General features: G+C 40.9%; 1 long non-coding RNA gene across 1 annotated transcript in view; it reads left to right on the top strand.

Annotated features, from left to right (window-relative positions):
- Window positions 1–19842, top strand: part of LOC122431183 — a 42479-nt gene that overhangs the window by 14278 nt on the left and 8359 nt on the right. The gene's annotated exons all lie outside the window — the stretch shown is intronic.

Here is a 19842-nt window from a genome sequence, read left to right as displayed (position 1 = left end):
TTAGTTTCTTAGAAATACACAAGGAACAGCAATTTCACAGTTATAAATCAACTTCCTGAAAAGCAAATTTGGAAACAAGATCTATACAAAGATGAACATTACATACAATGCAAGGGTTTGCTATATTTATTTTTTTAGCTTCATGTGTGGTGGGAAAAAGCTATGTAGTTGAAATATACAGCATATGTTAAAGGCCACTTAATTTGCTGTGGACCCTCAATTTCTGAATCTTTTGTCAAATTTCTCTTCTGTTTACAGGCATAATCTGTCTCACATTGAAGTTTTTCTATTTGCTTAAACCAGATATGCATGGGGCTTTCATGCGGTATTTAGGAAAGAAGAGTAGTTGCAGAATTTTATTTGCCTCCATCAAGCAATTTTTTGGTGGAAAATAACCAACAAGTTCAATTTCTCCCAAGAGGGAATCATTCTGCCTCACTTCCTGGGATGGAAAGCAATAAAATAGCAGTTATAAGCCAGACTCTTAATGGCAGCTGGAAAATATAAATTTTTAACTTCAATTTTATTCTACTTTGTAATAGTAATCCTTTGTTATCTGTGTAACATTATAGGGTTTTTATAGTATTTCCATGTTTACTGAAATATATTTTGTGCTTACTTACACTTTCTTGTTAAAGAATTTTTGTGTGTTTCTTATACTTAACATGTTAGCTTAAGTCTTTTCATCATCTCCTTTTAGGATGAGAATCCCAGAACTTTTTTGATTAAAACATATTTATTGGATCTGTGCCATGAATACATGTGCTCAGTACATTTAAGAATTCACACACACATACACACACAAGAAAAAACATGTGTTCATGATCCAAAATCCAATACAAAGCAAGGACAAGTACCTAGACACCAATAACACAAGAGAAATGTGGTAATATGTGAAAGGATTGATAAAAATGCCAAAAAGTTCTGAGCAGAAAAACTATCATTTAGGATATTTGAGTATCTATTATACACTAGCTATTTTGTACTTTTATATACCAGGTTTGAATAGTTAACCATTTTTATGTAAAACAACTCATTTTCTATGAATGAATGAAAAAAGATCCTTAAAGTTCTTGAGTTCACAAACCAAGAATAAAATAAATAAAGGGATGATTTAGAATCAAAAAGCATGTCTCTAGCCCAGGTACTTGTTTACAGAAAAGCTTCCTGGAGGATTGTCCTTTGAACTAAACTGAGCCTTGAAGGAAGAGTGAATAGAATTTTGAAAAGGCAAAGAAAACAGCAGAGGAAACCAACTACCTGAGCACAGGTGTGGAATGGATCTCTGTGGTGGGAGTGAACTCAAGCACAAAAGTGAGTTCTTGGCGCAGAGCTGAGAGTTGATGGAGGAACATGAACGCTAATGTACAACTGAGACTGCGACCAGGAATAAGATAAAAGGGGAGACTGGGCATTAAGTGAGAAGGACGTTAAGAAGGTGGAGGCATGAATCAGCTTTTCGGAGGAGAAATGAGAGATTAAGATGTAAAAATACATCACATCACTATATGAACTGAGCTTGAAAAATTCCTATGTCGCTATTTTTATCTCATACTGAAAAGCATTCTGGTACCTCATTTATGCCTTGTGTGTCAGAGACTTAAAATGGTCACCAGTAGCTTTATTATCCTCATCTCCAGGACGTATGATTTCTTTGTTCATTTCCCCTGGCACTTAGATAAAACCAGTGATAAAGTTCTGGCCAGTGAAGTTTTAGTGGAAGAGATAAGTAGTAAGCACATCCAAGCCTAGCTCATCAAAGCCCCCCATGTCTAATCCTAGCATCTTTACTGCCTCACTGGATAAATAAAGAGAACTGAAAGACTTGCATGAGAGACAAGATGAAAGGATCTGGGTGCCCTAGTGATTTTATGGAGCAGAAACCATCCACAGACCTACACTTCCATGCCAAGCGAGAAACAAGTTCTATTTTGAGGTAAATCGCTAGAATTTGGGGACTACTTCTTTCAGCAGTTATTCTACCCTGATACCCCTTCCTGAATAATTTGCAATAATCATTATCCCTGACTTGGACTCTGATTGTCCACTGCTATTCCCAAGAGACTGAACAGTGTGGGAAAAATTGTTTCAACCCTGTTGAATACTGCCTCAACAGGACTCACAGTATTGCCATGGAACCCTGCATTCTACTGGTTACAAACTGCTCTTGTTCCTTTCATGGCCTAATTTGAAGGTTCATCTTTCTCCTTAGGATCTTCCTGCTCCTACTTGCAGCAGGTGAATTGGCTGTTTTGGTTTTAGTTAAGTGCTTATTCAAGAATCATGACCATCTTTGGCTTTTTTCTTATTAAGTAATTCTTTATGTACTAGAGATATAAGATCATTATAGATATAATATATAAAATGGCTACAATTTTAAAAGACTCACTATACCAAAAGTTGAAAAAGATGTGGAAAAACCAAAACTCTCATGTACTGTAGATGGGAATGTAAAATGGTACAATCAGTTTGTAAAATTTTTGGCAATTTTTAAAAAATTTCATCTATCGTATAATCCAGTCATTCTACTCCTGGGTAGTTATTCAAAGATCAGAGAGGAAATCCCCAATAGTATATGGCCAAGAAGAGGTCCTCCACTGAGGATTTTCTGTGGTTTGTGGTTGGAATAACATGTAAACACTTTTCTCTATTTTTCCCTTGAAACCTTCAGTAAGGTCTATGTAAGTCACTGGTTATTGTATCAGTTGTTTTTTTTATGAAAAGACCGCTGATGATTTGGTTAGAATAGCAACATGTGTTGACCCTTTAACTTTGTTCAGGTACTCTACTACGCACAGTCACATGTGTTATCTATTTCAAATCATACAGGCATTTTGAACAGTAATTATTATTACCCTTTTAGAGATTAAAAAACATATGCTCCATACTAAACCCCAAATGAAACAGATAGCAACAGAAAACTTGCTAAGAATAACATACTGGAAGGTCCCAACATTTGCCCTCTACATTCCGATTAAAGATAAAGCTGGGACTTCCCTGGTACTCCAGTGGCTAAGACTGCTTGCTGTCCACGCATGGGGCCTGACTTCAATCTCTGGTCAGGGAGCTGGACCCCACATGTCCCAACTAAAGGTCCTGCATGCTGCAAGTGAGACCTGGCGCAGCCGGATAAATGAATAAAATAAATAAACGGTAAAATAGATAAGTAAAATAAATGTAAAGATAAAGCTGCTTATAGACTTCCCTGGCAGTCCGGTGGTTAAGACTCCATGCTGTCGATACAGGGGCCATGGATTCAATGCATGGCTGGGGAACTAAGATCCCGCATGGTGTGGCAAAAAACGACCAACAGAGCAACAACAGTAACAAAGTGGTAAATCTGCTTATTTTACCTCTACTTGGAATTTTTATCATATTTCTATTTTTGACCAGTCTCCAGGTAAGTATTAGTGAGAACCTATTGTGCACTGGGCTTGAGATTAAACAGAAAAAAAAGGGGGGGGAGGGGGGCAGACTAAGAAGTGGTCCCTACATTTAGTGTTTGAAAGAAGATGGAGACTAATGAGATATTCCCTAGATGTCTACAGTGAAAGTCAAGACAGAGGCCAAAGAAACCCAGAGGCAGGGTCTCGATGGTGTGAGAGATGCCAGTCTTTTCAGAGGAAGTGACGCTTAGCTGAGTCTTAAAGATATGCAGAAGCAGAAGAAAGGTAGGGGAAAGGGGCACCAAGCCGCTGCTGGGGGAGGGACTGGATGGTACTAAGGCATTACAGTGAGGAACCCCAGAATCAGCAGAGAGCAGCAGACAGTCCGGAATGGCTACAGCCTGCTGCAGGTCAATACATGGGGCCCCGGGATGAGCCTGGGGGGCAACAACAGGCGATGCAATCTGCAACGCAAGCTCCTGAGAAACTGCTTCAAGCCTGGCAACCCACTGAACCCCAAATTGGACTCAATCTCCTGGACTCTACCCACAGGGATTTTCCAACCATTTTTCCCCCCTCTTAGATGTATAATATGGAACTCAGGACTTTGATTTTCATTTCTTTTTTAGTATGCTTATACTCATTTTAAGTGAGAGAACAAGTGATTTAATGGGGCAGGACTTCTTATGTGGACAAAGATTGGTAAAATAACCTGATTTCATCCACAATTTTGCAGGTTCTTTAATGTGACCTGATCACCTTCTCCAGGGATGAGCAGGCCTTAGAGGCCCTAGAGGACCATCTCATACTAAAAATACCTAACTACTGAACTGACAAATTAAATGGCGACTTATTCATTTATAACACAGGGATGACTCTCCATTATCCAGAAGTCCAGATCTGGACATGCTGAGTAAGGAGAATATCATTTAGTGAAGAACTACTCTGTGTGATAGTGGGCACTTCCTTGTATTATTTCAATCACTTGTCACCACAACTCTGTGATATAGTTCTTATTTTGTCCCAATTTTATATATGAGAAACTTAGTGAGAAACATTAAAAGATCTACTTTGATCCCATAGCCTGTAAGTTTTGGAGCTAAGATTCAAGTGCTTTGATTTCTACCCCATGCAATGAGCTGAGTGTACCCACACTGGCTGAAAAAAAAATGATAATGATAATTATTTAATTAATGTAATTATAATTTATTGGATATTTTCTGCATGCATGCATGCTTGCCAAGTCTCTTCAGTCATGTCCAACTCTTTGTGACCCTTTGGACTGTAGCCCGTCAGCCTCCTCTGTCCTTGGGATTCTCCAGGCCAGAATACTGGAGTGGGTTGTCATTACCTTAAATAATTTGACATGCATTATCTTACGTAACCTTAACAACTGTTAAGTGAGAAACTATTTCCACTGAACAATGAGGAAACAGATGCTCAAAAAGTTTCAATAACTTTCTTGCCCTGGTTAAGTGATGGGGCAGATATTCAAACCAGGTCTCTCTGCCCACAAAGTACTTTTTACTGCCAGACAATGTTAAGACTATCTGATGAATAAAAATCAGAATGGAGAGAATTTGTTAATTGACAGAATATTTCATCAAGGGTGTGGTAAAGGATAGAAAACCACTGAAGTTCTCCTAGGAGGGACTGATCATGTTGCTTCATGCCATGATGCAACAGACATTGAATATCTAATACTATTATTTTTCATTCTCATTAATAATTCTTATTAGTCACAAAAAACTCATCACTATCTTTTTTCATGATAGAGAGCATGCATTATAATTTTCAGTCTATATTATCTCACCTTTTTCTGAGGATAAATTTTAGGAATTGAAAAAGAAATGAAGTGTCCCAAACCTGAGGAAAAAGCGTGATTACTTTTTGATGACATACTTGAGCAATCTTTCTTTACTGAATTGGTGGTATATCTGATTAACTTCCGGGTCAGTGAAATTAGAATTTATCCTGCAAAATGGACGTACATATGATAGTTTTACAAGTTTAAACCCTTTGAGAAATCTTGGGACTAGAGCAATAAATTTTAACAGGTATTTCCTTCTAGCACCTCAACTTACAAACTTATGAAGACAGTGTTTTTGTTTTGCTTTGCTTCTCTTTGTGGAAGTAAGATTTGAATGGGCTTTCCCTGAAGTTGTACCCTTCTGGCAAGTTTGAAGTAAACCTAGACCTTTGCTCAGAACCAATGCATCTGAGAACTTTCCTTTAGCATCCCTTTGTTTCTTGAACCTGGACTCATTGAGAAAGGGTTTGTTTCTCTACACTGCAGCCCAGTCACCTGGTAGGAGGTTGGGTACAAAAGAATGTGCTCTCCAAATGTCAGCTGAATAAATGAATATTTGAATAAATTCACCAACTATGGACTTCGTTTCATTTTTACCCTGCTTCCTTTTTTTGGAAAGATACTCAATTGAGTTTTCTCATCCATTCATTTTTATTCCTTTGCAAAGAGTATCTCTTGGGACGTCTTTGCTGGGAGCCCTAGCCTGTCCGGCTTGCTGTCTCCCCGACAGTCTGGGCGGACCCTGCCCCTCCCCCTGCGCCACCCCGCCCCCAAATCAGTTCACATCGTCTTTGAGGATGGAGTTTCCAAACCACCTTCTACTATGCATGGTTTCCCCCTCCTGAAGTTGAACAGGCTGGTGAAAATCTAGGCAACATAGAGAATATTTAAAGCAAAAGAGAAGTAAGGAAAGGTCACTAGAGTTAGCGAGAAGGGTGTGACTTACTAAAAACCAAAACCACGTTAACTGACAAAAAGCAAACCGGAAGAAAAATCAGGAGAACATTTTGGGTGGCTGACTGAGACAATACCAGAGCTGCAAGTGATGAGAGTGGGAAAGTCAATCAGAAAAGACTATGAGGTGAAGAAATTTTCAGGACTCTTGGAGGGAGGTCTATGCCTGGCTTTCCCCTGGCTGACTCTGTGACTTTTCTGTGCATATGACCCTCATTTTTAAAATAAGGATATTAGACCAAATGATACATAGGATCCTTTCCAATTCTAACATTTTATAGAGGACTAGAATTTTCTAGCAGATTAAATGGATTCTTTTTTGTTGTTGTTGCGCTGGGTCTTTTGTTGCCGTTTGTGGGTTTTCTCTAGCCTTGGAGAGCAGGAGCTCCTCTCTAGTTGTTCTGCGTGGGCTTATTGCGGTGGCTTCTCTTGATGCAGGGCACAGGCTTAGGCACATCGGCTCCAGTAGCTGCAGCATGTGAGCTCAGTAGCTGTGAAACACTAGCTTAGTTGCTCCCCACTCCCCCCCTCACCATGTGGAATCTTCCCTGACCTGGGATTGAACTTGTGTCCCCTGCATTGGCAGGCGGATTCTTATCCACTGAGCCACAGGGAAGTCCTAAATGGATTCTTGTTCAAGTCCCATATGTATATTTAGTCTGACATAATTTTTGAGTGCTCTTTGTATTTTCTTCCTTATTTAATCCACTTTTATTGAGTGGCCGCCTGGTATTTGACCAGTGTTTTAGGCAGTGGGCATACAAGATGGGGAAGATATTATCACTGCCATCTACCACCTCACAGGCTGGGCGGCCACTGGAGCAGAAGTGAGGGCTGGGGGAGGGAGGAAGGGATGGAGATAAAATGGAAAGGACAAGGGCAAGGGAGAACATTTTACAATTTCCTGAGATACAGATGGGGCCACTACTTTTAAAAAAGACAGTAAAAGATGGTTATGATTTTTACTTGTACTCCTTCATTTTATGAGGATGGTTAGTGCCTACTGTATGACCGTGGCTGCTTAGAAGGTTAGTGAGGGATTCACTGGACTTTCCACACCGCCTCTGAAGGAGATGGTTGGTTTTTGTTTTGTTGATGTGGCCACTACCAAGCCTACATGTTTGTGATAACTGCACAGTTGACTGCTTGGAGATATTGAAGGTTGCTCAGTGATTCCTCGTGGTCCTTGATGCTGACGTAGAAATTCAAATTGCAGATGGCAGTCCTGAGAAGAGAAGAGCCTAGCTCTGATTGGGGCGCTGCAAGTGGGCATCAGTGTGTGAAGCAGGTGGGCACATGTTACTGGCCAGTGGTGTGGTTAGCAATTAACCAGAATGTACAAGCTTAACCCCAAAACTGTGACTTTTGATCTCCAGTGCCTGGCACACTGTCGTATTTAACCAAAGAAGCTATTTTTGTTGTTACTGCTTATTTGCTTTTATCCCCCCTTGTTAGACAAAGGTATTTGAGTTGGTCAAATGTTAAATATTATTAGGATGATTGTTAGAAACAATGCTGGATTTAGAGCCAAATATAGTATGAAATGGTTGGATGCCATCACTAACTCAGTGGTCATGAGTTTGAGCAAGCTCCAGGAGATAGTGAAGGACAGGGAAGCCTGGTATGCTGCAGTCCATGGGGTCGCAAAGAGTAGGACACAACTTAATGACTCAACAACAATAACAACAATATGGAATTAGTTGAAGGGGATTTTAAACATTTTTGAATTAAAATAGTAGATATAGAATACAGAAGTACATTAAAAATTGATATAGGAAAATACACATAAAAATACAAACTTAACATGCCGACCTTAAGAAACACATCATCAGCATCATAGAATGAGGAGCTGAGAGCTCCTCTCTAAAGATTATTTCTAACACCAGTTGGTAGTACCTGCCCTCTAAAGTCATCTGAAGTATAGATATGAATTATCTTACTTACTTCTCCATCAGATTGTGACAGGCATTAGTCAGGGAGTGGTCTTTTTCTCCTTGCATTTGTGTTACACTATTCCAGTGGCTCATAGGTTTCTGTAGGAGTTTGTTGAGGAGTTTCAGTGAATCAACTGAAAGACCCCAGAGCCCAAACATCTGTCTAATGAGGAGTCCCAGAAAAATCCAGTTTCCAGGTCACATCTCAGTTTCTGAGTTTATTTCTCAGATTGAGCTCTTTAGGTGTACTTAGAGCTCTCAGGAAAGAGGCATATTCTAAATTTAGTCTCTCTGGTTGAACATTAAAATATTGGAGTGGAAGAGTGACGGTAGCAAAAGGGGTTAATTAGCATTTGTGTGCATTAGCTAACACAGCTGCTTCCAATTCAACGGCCAACATCAGAGGTTCTCTAGAGATATGTTCCGTGGAAATTCCCATTTATGCTTGCTTAAGTGGGGTGTTGAGAGTTAGGTAAGCCAGTTGCATCACTGGGGATGAAATGGAGACAAGCACCAACAAAGAGTTTAACTCAAGTGCTTGCTAGTTGGCCAAATCATTGTGGGAAAAATCAGGGCAGGATCAGTTTTCTGGCAAGTAGCCCCTTTATTCAGTTCCATCTTTCTTTCACTGGATTATAGCACAGATCTTGGTACATGGCTTTTTCTTTTGCAGACCCTTGGGTTTAGCTTAGATATGCCTCTGATCATTTCAAATGATCCTTCTGCCAGTACTGTGCTGAAATGCTACTGAGCACCAACTGAAAGAGATCAGATTGTTTTATAAGATGGGGGTCCAGCAAACCATGAAGGCAGGGTGCACCAGTCAGTCTGGAAGCATCTGCAGGAGTTAGCAGATGTTTCAATTAGAAGAGAATCACAGGCTGAGTGAACAACAGAAAGAGATAAAGGATTAGATGACTCATCTCTGAGGAGATGAGAACATGAATGCTCATGGATTTTCCCTTGTTTTAAACACTGTGGTTGGATTAGGTATTTGAAATCAACTCCTTCATGCCCTATATATTTTTAAAACCTTTTTTTTTTCTGTAGGGGGAGGGGATTCGTGAGTCCTACTCAAGGATCACTGCCTTGCCTAGCAGGTTTCTAGTACCTGGGTTGGAAGAACGAGAGCAAGGCCATACCTCTATGTAGGCTGATGCCATGGTGGTGTGATTTCAAGGCCACCAGGAAAAACTTCACTGACATTTCTTTCTCCATCAAGTTTGTAATCTGGCCATGAAGGGTTCCTTCTTTCACCAAAATCAATCAGCATCTCAAACTGGGTTCTAAAATGCACATCCTGGTAAAAGGATTTTTATTAAAAGATAAAATTCTGTCTGAATCTCTCAGGGCCTGGGAAAAAGCTGTAATGACATGTGTCATTGATTCCTGAGAATGCAGCCCATCAGAGACTTCCCTGATCCCAGATTTTGAAATTCTAGCAACAAGCAGAAAAAGAAAGGCTTTTGAGGTAGATGTGTGCATGTGTGCTAAGTTGCTTCAGTTGTGTCTGACTCTTTGTGACCCTGTGGAGTCCTCTTTGATTAAGGACTGACTGAAGTTGGCTCAAGTTTATAGTTCATGGACATGATTTGATCAGTAATTTGAAAAGACAAGATTTTATGCTTTTGTTCTTTCCTTGTTCTTTAAGTAATTTGGGGGCAAAGTCTTTTTAGATATTATATTCCAGATTGCTCCCCTAGTAACAGTTGAAAAAACCCAAATTTTTCCTGCAAAGGGAGAGTAGTTTCATGTCAAATGTCCGTCAGTCTTGGCCCTACAAGCCTCTCGAAACAGCTCAGGGTCATGCACGTCACGTCTGTAGGCGGATGAGAAAAATAAGCATTATACTGTATGTACAGTGCCTAGCAGAGAGACAACAATCAGTGTGTGTTCATAACAGCCTACATACTAAACAGTTTTAAGAGATGCTTTCCTAGGTTTGGGGAGACCACTGTATTTTATGTTGCAAAATTGGTTGCCGTTCTTTAATCACTGAATAAATAAAAGATGAACTGACAGGAAATTCAAATTTTAGGACACATTATATTTGTTTCTATGGGCACCCAGAACTGTTGTTACTACTGAATTATCAGTACATTGGATATTAATGTATTAATATCCAGCTTACCTGTTTAAAATAAAACAAAAACTGCGTGATTGGCTGACTGGAGACATTAGATATCATGCTTTTTTTTTTTTTTCGTTACCACTTGGCACAGAGTCAGTTCCATGTATCAGTTTAGACTTTATCTGAAGCCGTTTTTCAGTCTGTCCCACTTGTTGAAGTACTGACTTTCAGAAGCTTGCTTCTTGGTGTGTGGACTAGGTCTTCTCTTCTTTTTCCTCTCCCCCTCTTCTTCCTTTTCTCTTTCTTCCTCCTCCTTTATTTTCTTCTTTTTATAGTAAAATTAACTGTCAAGCTTAAGTTAGCATTTCCTAGAGCTGATAGATTGAAATTCCTGAATTATGTTCACCTATTAATATGATCAGATTTGGGGAGTATTTTTAAGCATTTTGGTTGTCATCATCTACAGGCTGTTCACAAATATCACATTTCTTATCCTTTCTGTTATGTAGAGAAATTTTACTCCCCACCTACTTTAATATTGGGCATGTATGTGTGCTAAGTCGCTTGGGTCATGTCTGACTCTTTGCAGTCTGTAGACTGTAGCCTGCCAGGTTCCTCTGTCCATGGGATTCTCCAGACAAGAATACTGGAGTGGGTTGCCACTTACTTCTTCAGGGGATCTTCCCAACCCAGGGATCAAACCAGCATCTCTTATGTCTCCTGATTTGGCAGGCAGGTTCTTTAATGCTAGTGCCACCTGGGAAGCCCAATATTGCGGACAGTCATATGATTTACTCTTCCCGTGAAATCTGAATAAAAGTGGCATATGCCAACTTCTGAGCAGAAATTTTAAGAGCCTGCGCTATTTGCCTCATCTTTTCTCCTATTAAAGTAATTGAAGATTAAGCCCCTATCAGAGTGGGTCCCTGAGTGACTAGTGTGAGCAGTGATGACCTGCAGTGGAAATGTACAATGAAGACAGGAATAAGTCAGCAGTTAAGATATAGAGAGTCAGAAGTTGTTGTTACTGCAGCATAATCTAGCCTACTGCAATAAGATGCAACCACGTTATAGATATTTAGTCTTATCTTCTCAGACTGAAAAGTTAGTTTCTAAAGATACTCTTCAAGTCAATGCAAACACATGCCATAAGTTCATGATAAAATCTTCTCATACTCTTGGCTAGTGAAATCCTGGCTTGAATCCATTTACTTTTTTCATCAGAATCAGTATTACCAATCATGTACTGAACAGTAAATTAGAGACTCTTAAAGGATAAAATAAGCTACCTAACAGTCTTATTTCAGAAAGGAGAAACTTCAGATTTTCGACGATAAGGAATTTATCTGGGAACATCCAGGTGGTTTTCTTTTAAATTTTAACCTGTAATATTTTCCTAGGTCTTTGTACTTTGTAACCTATTCCATTCATTTATTCACTCAATTTTTTAGGTTAAAATTTAACAAGTGAATATTTGCTCGTTAGTCTTAATGATTTTTTACTAAAGATCAGTGCTGTTTCTACATGTGTTTGTTTGCTAGGGCTGCCGTAGCAAAATACCACAGGCTGCATGACTTAAACAGAAATCCACTCTCATAGTTTCGGAGGCTGAAAGTCCTCAAGCTGTCAGCAGCGCTGGTTTCTTCTGAAGCCCCTCTCCCTGGCGTGCAGATGGTCGTGTTCGTGTGTGTTCTCACACGGTCTTTCCCCTGTGCACACGCTTCCCTGGTGTCTCTGTGTGTGTCCAAGTTTTCTCTTCTTATGAGGATGTCAGTCGGATTGGATTATGACGCACCCTCAGAGCCTCTTTTTACCTTTGTGTCTGGATTATGGGTTACATGTTTGCACACACACATATAGGTAAATGTAATATTGAACTATATTATGAGGATTATTTTCATCAGTAACTCCATAAAAATCAATGTTGTGTGTGTGTGAGTGTATGTGCGTGCATAGTTGTGTCTGATTCTTTGTAACCCACCAGGCTCCTCTGTCCATGGGATTCTCCAGGCAAGAATATTGGAGTGGGTTGCCATTCCCTTCTCCAGGGGGTCTTCCCAGACCCAAGGATCGAACCCACATCTCCTACATTGCAGGCAGACTCTTTACCACTGAGCCACCTACCTTAATCAGTTCTTTAAAAGTCCTGTCCCCAAATACAGTCACATTTTGAGGTACTCAGGGTAACAGTTTGAACACATCATTTGGGAGGCAGGACACAGTTCAACCAATAACGCAAAGATATGACAAATTGAAAGCAGTTTACACTAAAACAAAGTAAAAGAAAACATGATTAGATCCCCATCATGGTCTTCAGCAGCAGTGGTGTTCACGGAGTATGAGGTTGGTAGAGTTTGGCATAAAATATCTACTGGACTTTCTTATTATTTGTCCATCTTACCAAATACATTTAATCCCAGCACCTAGACCATACCCAGCTTGGTGCAGCTGACAGCTGAGATCCTTGTGCTAGTTCAGTTCAGTTCAGTTGCTCAGTCATGTCCGACTCTTTGTGACCCCATGGACTGCAGCACGCCGGTCTTCCCTATCCATCACCAACTCCCGGAGTTTACTCAAACTCATGTCCATTGCGTTGGTGATGCCATCGAGCCATCTCATCCTCTGTCGTCCCCTTCTCCTCCTGCCTTGTGCTAAGCCATCCACAAACTATTCATTTGACCACACCTCTGAAGGGAGATTCTCCCAGCTGCCAAAGCAAAGCCATTGTGCAGAATAATCTCACTCCCATGAATTATAGTCATAATAGGTTCTTTTCTCTCTCTTCTTCTCTCTCCTCCCTTTCCTTTTCTTCCATAAAACTCCTGTGAGTACCCTGCCAGTTTCTGTTTCCTATGCTAGGAACTGAATTTTGGTAAACCATAACCCTGCCCTGATCATGTCTAGGACAGCAGACAGACAAGTAATTGCATGATTGTAGTATAACATAGTATGTATGATGCTGTAGACTCTGTAAAAGCTTGGGAGAGGATTTTCTAAGTTACATTTGGAGTGGGGGAAGAAACTTAAACCTTAAATTTCTACAATTCTTGCTTTTCCAAGGGTATTCCACTGTTCTATCCTGGGGGGAGATGGAGTATGTAGTACGAGGCACAGCTGCAAAGCCTGGAACTAATGTTCTAACTAATGAACTGGGAAATATGCTGCAAAACAAGACTGCCTCTTTAAAGTCACCCCCTGAGAGGCTTTGCACTAATTCCAAAGATGCTGCCTTTCATTAAAGCATTTTGGAATTTATATTCGGTCAGACTGTGAACTTGCCTAGACCACAACAAAGAACATATGATGTGTGCTTAAGGTTTATAGAACAAGTAAATTAATCCAGAGACACAGGAACATTTGAAATACCTTGACTGGTGGAGAATACTTGTTCCTGGGTGTTTTGGGTGTCTAGAGATTTAAGACAACCACATGCAGCAAAATCATGGTCTATGTTTGGAGTTCATGGTGAAGCATGGCTATATAGTAACAGAACTGGATTTATTGCAAACCAGCTCCAAAGAAAACCAGAATGAAAGTAAGAAGAAAAAAAAGCAGGGTTTGATGAATAGTAACGTCATCCTCAAATGTGAAGAGCACTGGGTGTAATGTAGGAGGAGAGTACTGTATACAACCATGAGGACTATCTCAGAAAAGCAGACTGTATTAGAGGTATAATTTATCTTGGGAACAAAAACACCATCCCAGGGTTACTCAGACCCTGTTCAGTTCAGTTCAGTCACTCAGTCATGTCCGACTCTTTGCAACCCCATGAACCACAGCACACCAGGCCTCCCTGTCCATCACCAACTCCCAGAGTCCACCAAAACCCATGTCCATCAAGTTGATGATGCCATCCAACCATCTCATCCTCTGTTGTCCCCTTCTCCTCCTACCTTCAATCTTTCCCAGCATCAGGGTCTTTTCAAATGAGTCAGCTCTTTGCATCAGGTGGCCAAAGTACTGGAGCTTCAGTTTCAGCATCAGTCCTTCCAAGGAACATTCAGGGTTAATTTCCTTTAAGATGGACTGGTTTTATCTCCTTGCTGTCAAGGAACTCTCAAGAGTCTTCTCCAGGACCACAGTTCAAAAGCATCAATTCTTCAGTGCTCAGCTTTCTTTATAGTCCAACTCTCACATCCATACATGACCACTGGAAATACCATAGCCTTGACCAGATGGACCTTTGTTGGCAAAGTAATGTCTCTGCTCAGACCCTGTAGGCTCTTGAATAAGCAAAAGTAATTTAGAACTGAATTTGGGGAGTGGAACTTGATATCACTACATTATTCTCCAAAGGTTGTGGAGTTCCTAGGAGCAAGCCAGGAGGCCCGCCTGGAAGGAGAAGTAAGTGGGAAAGAGGAGGGGATGCAACCAAGATGAAGAAAGAGCAAATAACACCACTGTGTCCTGTGGGCAAAGAACAGAGGAGTCCTGGTTCAAATGGGTCATGGTTTCACACAGGGCTTTTGTTCTTTGCTCCTTACACTGTTGTTACAAGCATGAGAATGATACCAGCATGACTTGGTTAGTGATATTTATTCAGTTCAGTCGCTCAGTCATGTCCAACTCTGCAACCCCATGGACTGCAGCACACCAGGCCTCCCTGTTCATCACCAATCCCAGAGCTTGCTCAAACTCATGTCCATTGAGTCAGTTATGCCATCCCACCATCTAATCCTCTGTTACCCCCTTCTCCTCCTGCCCTCAATCTTTCCCAGCATCAGGGTCTTTTCCAATGAATCAGTTTTTCACATGAGGTGGCCAAAGTATTGGAGTTTCAGCCTCAGCATCAGTCCTTCCAATGAACACCCAGGACTGATCTCCTTTAGGATGGACTGATTGGATCTCCTTGCTGTCAAGGGACTCTAAAGAGTCTTCTCCAACACCACAGTTCAAAAGCATCAATTCTTCAGTGCTCAGCCTTCTTTACGGTCCAATTCTCACATCCATACTTGACCACTAGAAAAACCATAGTCTTGACTAGACAGACATTTGTTGGCAAAGTAATGTCTCTGCTTCATAATATGCTGTCTGGGTTGGCCACAGCTTTTCTTCCAAGGAGCAAGCATCTTTTAATTTCACGGCTACAATCACCATCTGCAGTGATTTTGGGGCCTAAAAGGTCAAGGAAAAGATTTTATTAAGGTCAAGGAAAAGATCTGAAATCCTATACCCAAGACAAAGTGTAAATTGGAGGCATTATGCAAGGAAAATGAAATAATCCTTCAACAGAGCTGATTTGTGGGAGTAGGAATTCAGAGCTAGACATGACATCGGACACCTAAGTCCACCAGGGATTCACGGAACTCTTAGAAACAGCTCTGATTGTAGCAGTGGAGTTCTGAGTAATCTTAATTCAAGGCATAGCGTTACCCCAGTTGACTTACGGATATTATGTCAATGGGCTTTTATGTAAATGGGCTTTTTTTTTTTTAAAGAATACTTGATTTGAGCAAACAGAAATATTTACTGTCCTTTTAATCCTTCTGTTTATTTTGTACAATTTGTTTTCCAATATAAATTGATCCTGGTAGAGATGTGATATCATTTGCAGAAAACATGGGACAAGCTCAACCTAAAATCTGAGCACCTCGGTTTTGATTATAGAAAGGTGATCTTAAAGTGTTTTTTCCCCAGAAACTTCCTCTTCTTCTTTCTTCCTTTTGCTTTATTAAGAAAATTTCCCACCCAGCTACTGCCATCATTGCAAAGTGGATCACAGCGTCTGCTGATTGTTCCGATCCCATCGTATTCTCTAGAAATGTCCATTTTAGCACATGCAAAATTTTAGACAGCTTATATCATTACATACACTTTTCTATCCCTTTAGGCTATGAGCTACTTGAGAGCAAGGAATGTATCTTATTTATACCTGTTTACTCTGAATCTATTGTTCATATCAAACATTCAGTGAATGTCTGTTGAATAAAAGGATGAATTAGTGATTAAACATATATATTCATAGTAAGTAAATAAATGACATGAGTATCTATGTTCATAGAATTTATAATCTAAACATAGGAAATTTTAAATAACAAAGTTCAAGTGAGGGGTCAAGTCAAACTGAAATCTTTCAATTGTCTAAAGGAGTTTTGGTGGACTTCTCTTTTAGAGACTTATTTTAAATAGAATTCATTTCCATGTCTTGTTCCTAAAATTTCTGTAAGCCATCACCAACACTATTAACTCCCATCCCCCCAAAAACCCCAAAAGACAAACAAGAAAACTTTTCTCTGAGAAACAAAAGAGGAAATAAGTGAAGTCAATTTGCATGTCTTGATGAATTTTTAGGATGAAAGAGTAACCTGTAAACACTTTCTCTTGCACTCAGCTGAACCATTTTTCCATTTTTCCAAACTTTTCTCTGAGAAACAAAAGAGGAAATAAGTGAAGTCAATTTGCATGTCTTGATGAATTTTTAGAATGAAAGAGTGACCTGTAAGCACTTTCTCTTGCACTCAGCTGAACCATTTTTCCATCTACATGTGAAAGTCACTCAGTCATGTCTGACTCTCTGCAACCCCATGTACTGTACAGTCCATGGAATTCTCCAGGCCAGAATACTAGAGTGGGCAGCCTTTCCCTTCTCCAGGGGATCTTCCCAACCCAGGGATCAAACCCAGGTCTACCCACATTGCAGGTGGGTTGTTTACCAGCTGAGCCACAAGGGAAGCCCAAGAATACTGGAGTGGTTAGCCTATCCCTTCTCCAGCAGATCTTCCCCACCCAGAAATCAAACCAGGGTCTCCTTCATTGCAGGCAGATTCTTTACCAACTGAGCTATGAGGAAATGACCCACTACCTAATTACAAGTTTGAAATATGGTTAGAAATGGAACAAAATCCAAAGAACCAATTACATCCCCAATCAGGGTTACTGGCAACTTGTTTAGCAGCTTGTGAGAATAAAGAGGAAGTTGCTAAACCAGAAGATGTAGTCAGTCTGTTGATCATGTGAGGGGAAGATCATAAGCTTTCTTATTACCAGTCTCACAGAGGCTCCATATCACTCAAACAAAGACAAGGGACCTCTATAAAGAGATCAAAGTTGATAACAGGAGTCCATGTGTTGGGAGAAAACTAGAAGTAACAACTTGTCCTGTTCCCGGCTTCTTCTGAGACCTGTTTTGAAAGCTGGCCAGCAGGGGTCAACTACTGTTGCTTTGCGGTTGACCAGAACACAGTCAATTACTGGAGCAAAAATGGTACCTGTGGGAGGGTACTCTTTTGTGGGCCCTAGATTGTTGCTGCACAACAGAGGACCTTGATGAAAGGAAACTGACTAGATTCAGCTGCTTTTTTTTTTTTTTTTTTAAAGGAGAATGCTTGATTTGAACAAGCAGCTCTGTAGCCTCCCTTAAATCCTTCTGCTTATTTTGCACTGTTGGTTTCCAAGGACCTGTGGTAAAAATTTGATCCCAGCGAGGGAAGTGATGTCATGTGAGCTGAAAAAGGCTTATATTAAGACATCATTTTAAGACTGAAAAAGAAATGGAGGGAGGAAGAAGGAGAGGATGTGGCTTAGTGGCGAGGAGAGAAGAGGATGTGTTAGGGGAGGGCCATGTGACATGTGAGATCTAGGAGACAGGAGATATGCTTGGGGAGGGAAGGGAAAGCTGTTTGTGTAGAGAGCAGGGCAGGGAAACCACTGTGGGAAAGGGGGCGATTACAGCTCTGGGCAGGGGACTGCTGCAGCCTACGAAACCTGAGCTTAGAGCCACGGAGACGCCGGTTTCATTGTTTTAATAGCTGGTGCAGGGCTGTGCCCATCTAAGGATGCTGTGAGTAACATCCTGTTTCTGACAAGTTCCCCTCCCTGGTATATATCAGAATTATTATTATTATTATTAATTTTTATTTTTAGTTGGAGGATACTTGCTTTCCAATATCGTGTTAGTTTCTGCCATACAACAACATGATATATGTATATATATCTATATATGTATGTATATACACATATGTATACACATATATATATACATATATCTTCTTCCTCTTGAGTTTCCCTCCCAACACCCCGCACCCTCCAACCCCTCTAGGTTGTCACTGAGCACCGGGCCGGGTTCCCTGTAGAGCAGCTTCCCACTAGCTATCTGTCTTACACATGAGTGCATATATTTCAGGGCTACTGGGTCAATTCGTCCCACCCTCTCCTTCCCCAATTCTGCCCACAAGTCCGTTCTCCGTGTCTGCATGCATCTCTATTCCTGCCCTGCAGACTGAGTCATCAACAGCGTTTTTGTAGCTCCCATGTATACGTGTAACACACGGCCAGTGCCCTGACAGTGTATAAAGTCCTCCAGGCGACTTGACTGTGCTGCGCCATCGTGGAAGCACCCACTCCGCCTTGTAAAACCCCCGACGGTATTTCTGCCTCTTCAGCTCTAACGACAAGCTGCGGTGTAGTCACCTGCTGCCACCTCTGCCTCCCCGGACAGTGGCTTTCTATTTTAAGGTGCTTAGGAATTTCAAGGGTACCTTGTAAAAGAATGTCTCAAAGGCAGATTTTGACTTTGTGAATCTGGAGTGTTGACCTCCAATGTCAACATTCTAAGAGGTTCCCCCTTCTGAAGACACAGAGGAGCAAGGGCTCACCCTCCACCTACCCATGGGCCTGGTTCTTGGTTCAATTTTGGTGTCGTTTTTCAGAGTCCAGGCTGTAAGCTCAGACCACACTGGCTTCTATTTTGTATCTGCTGTTGAGTCTGGACATGTTTATTCACCTTATTACCTAGTTTCTTCACCTCTGACAAGAGAAATCAACACTAGGGCAGAGGTCCCCAACACTGTTGGCACCTGGGACCAGTTTTGTGGAGGACAGTTTTTCCACAGACTTGAGGAGGGGATTGTTTTGGAATGATTCAAACTCGTCACATTTATTGTGCACTCCATTTCTATAATTATTACATCAGCTCCACCTCAACTCTCCAGCATTGGATCCCAGAGGCTGGGGACCCCTGCGCTGGGGAATGCCTTAGTGATCCAGGGGTTAGGACTCTGCACTCTTACTGCCAAGAACCAAGGTTCAATCCCTGGTTGGGGAACTAAGATGCCACAAGCTGTGTTATATGGCCAGAAAGAAAAAAAAGAGAAAGAGAGAGAAATAAACAATAAAGCAAGCCAGCAGCTAGCTTTTTTTCTGATTTCTGTGGTATAAATACATCCACTATGGCCAATTTCAAGCTAGCAATATGACATCACTGAACAAGGAGTTAGGAAGAAATGTGCCCATCCATAAACAGAGTTTCCACCACAGAGATACAATCAATGAAAGCAACCTCAAGAGAAAAGATAAGAGTGAATAGGTAAACGATAAATAACGAATGGTGAGTCTGATTATTTATTACCTCTTAAAAATAAAATTTATTTGACTATATACTTTCATTTTTAAAATAATATGTATGGTTAGCCTCTGGATGACAAAATGTCTGAGCGTTTAATGATAGCCCTTGTTAGTTGATACAGGCTGGCCCCAGCACACTGCTGACTTATGAAATAGATGCAGTCACTGCCCTCATGAAGCGTATAGTCCAGAAGTGAATGGGCCTGGTCCCCGTGAGGATACTACCCTAACAGAGTGACCAATGAGGTGGGCAGGCAGCAGACCCCCGTAACCTTCACCGTCTGGGTGTTATGCGATGAAAATGGTACATGGTGAAGGGACTTCGTAGACCTCATTGGTTTTATA

Source organism: Cervus canadensis, chromosome 29 (genome assembly GCF_019320065.1).
Source record: "Cervus canadensis isolate Bull #8, Minnesota chromosome 29, ASM1932006v1, whole genome shotgun sequence".
NCBI classification, from domain to species: Eukaryota; Metazoa; Chordata; class Mammalia; order Artiodactyla; family Cervidae; genus Cervus; species Cervus canadensis.
This window is presented reverse-complemented; position numbering and strand designations above follow the sequence as displayed.